Source organism: Penaeus japonicus, unplaced genomic scaffold (assembly GCF_977035675.1).
Source record: "Penaeus japonicus unplaced genomic scaffold, GWHDUDI00000001_assembly GWHDUDI00000012, whole genome shotgun sequence".
In the NCBI taxonomy this organism is placed as follows: Eukaryota; Metazoa; Arthropoda; class Malacostraca; order Decapoda; family Penaeidae; genus Penaeus; species Penaeus japonicus.
In genome coordinates, this window is record NW_028234414.1 from 22,691,794 (window position 1) to 22,694,293 (window position 2,500).

A 2,500-nucleotide genomic window follows, 5' to 3' on the forward strand; every position below is an offset into this window, starting at 1 on the left:
GTAAAACCGACACGTGTTTTTAAGACTTCTCCCTGCGCCGAAGAACACCATGCGAGGATTATGAGATTTGGAAGAAAGGGAGAGCTGTGAGCCTGAGGAAACTCGATCCTTTGGCTATCTTGTAAGGTCTCGCGGGAAGGGCCAGGGCTTCTATGGCACTCTTGATAACGATAAGTTTTATGCCGATACTTGGGGGCTCTTTGAGGGGGAATGATTATTTTTATGGACGAAGACAGAGGGGGTATTTTGGGTTTGATTTGTGTTTATTGCGATTTCTCTTTCTTTTTCCTTAATCATAGGAAGTTCTAGAAATTTTGATCTTGGGTTGAATGCGCAATCGTTAATGGTAGTATAGACCTATAAATCGTAATGTTCCTTGTTGTTATGAATTGATATATAAAATGATTGTAACACTCAACATTAAGTTCATGTCTTATTGATAAACAGACTTCTCTCAGTCTCAAGAAATTTGAACATAAAAGCCAATAAATGTTAATGGATGAATAAGAGTAACGAAGTATTAGCCTGAACGTTTAGCAAAAGTGATTTATATTCCACTGTTTATACAGATGCCACTGTAAAGACCGAAATATATTAGTCCTTCCTCATAATAGATTATTGAATTTAAGATTTTTTTTCTTTCTTTCTTTTTTGATGTCCAGTTTTCTTCGATAGTACTCAACACATGATATTCTTGCTTGCTTGTTTGTTCTTTCACTGCGTAAGACGAGACGCAAATGGTAATGAATGGGCAGTTAAGAATGAAAGGAAAGGTCATTACGACAAGGTCTTGATAGGGGGACCGTCCCTTGCGAGGTGTCGGGTGCACCAAAGTCCTTAGGGGCACGAGGGGTATCCCTGGGGCATCTGGAGGAGAGGGAGGGTCGGTGCATAAAGGGCATCCCTGGACGCTTAGCTGGGGGGGGGGGGGGGAGGGGAGCAGTACGATGGATTGCCTGGGGCGCTTTACTGGAGGAGGGGAGGAGGAAGAGAAGGAGAGGGGTTACAGGAAGGGCATCTCTGAGGCGCTTCGCTGGGTGGGGTGGGGGGTAGAGGGGTATTCCTAGGGTACGTCGTTAGGGGGTAGAGGGGGAGGGTGTCAAGCACTGGTTTGTTTCAAGCGCTGCCTCGTTATGACCGAGTGTTTGTTTGGTTATATGTTTTTTTAGAGCTTTCTTTTTCTCTCCCTTTTTATCTCTCTTATTAAAGGGAGTAACTGAATCTTCAAAGAAGTAAATTAAGCAAAAAAAAAGTCCTTAATTTGGTTCATAGATAATTCGTCCTCATTTGTTTGTTTTGTTTTTAATGTTGCTGTTTTGGTTATTCTTCCTTATCCACGATCTGTACAAGGGAAACGTTTTTAATATTTTGTAGTGAATATATTCTAAATAGGAAACGCATTTATCTCTGAATTTCTTAGAATCTCAGAGAAAGTGCGTTGGACTTTCATCATTGAACCAAATAAAACGTATTTATCTATTTTGTCATGTTACAGAAATAAACAACATATATTTCGAAAGAATATAACTGCTTTACTCTCTTGCCAATCCGAAGAAAGAAAAGAGAGAAAAAGACAAAAAATAAATGATAATAACAAAAGTCAATCGTACGTTCCAACTTACGCCATGGCCAACCGTACCGGAAATGAATGCTAATTATCCATTTTACAATCATCACCACCGCTCTTGTGCGTATCAATCATTTAATCATATGTATATATTCTTTGACCTTTGAATCGTCTTCCCGCGTCAACACTCCCTTCCAAAGTCCTTGTAGCCTCCACTCCCGCCAATTTCGTATAAATATTGTGCTCTATATCCGATAACTCTTCTCCGTGCCCGAATCAGCCTGGTGACGAATCATTGTTGGTGATTGGGCCAGACTGATAACGAGCCAACGGCCCGAAAGGTTTCTACAGTCTCCCCTGTCGTGTGGACGGGATGTTTGTTTACGTTGTATATCGCCATGACAACCCACGTGGTTTGTGTCATTCAGGCTAGTGACTCGCGTTGGGTATTTATATCTTCCCCTTGTACCCATCTCCCTCGCTCGCCCACCCTCTTGCTCTCTTTCTTTTTCCCTTTCTCTCTCTCTCTCGCTTTCACAAACACAATAATTCTACTTATCTCCTTATATGTCTACAAATGTACATACACACATACGCACATTATATGTATATTTAATATATATATATATATATATATATATATATATATATACATACGTATATATATATATATATATATATATATATATACATACGTATATATATATATATATATAGATATATATATACACATGCGTATATATATATATTTAACGCCGATGACGACGTTGAGTGGAGATAGAATGAGGAGAGAGATAAAGGAGATGAGAACAAAAACTCAGACACCACTCCATATGGAACCAATAGCCGCTCACATGGCCTAGACGGACAAACAAATATATGTATATATATATATATATATATATATATATATATATATATATATATATATAT

General features: G+C 38.7%; 1 long non-coding RNA gene across 1 annotated transcript in view; it reads left to right on the top strand.

Moving 5' to 3' along the window:
• The window catches only part of LOC122255230 (uncharacterized), a 254,655-nt gene that overhangs the window by 164,453 nt on the left and 87,702 nt on the right, over nt 1–2,500 (top strand). The window lies entirely within an intron of this gene.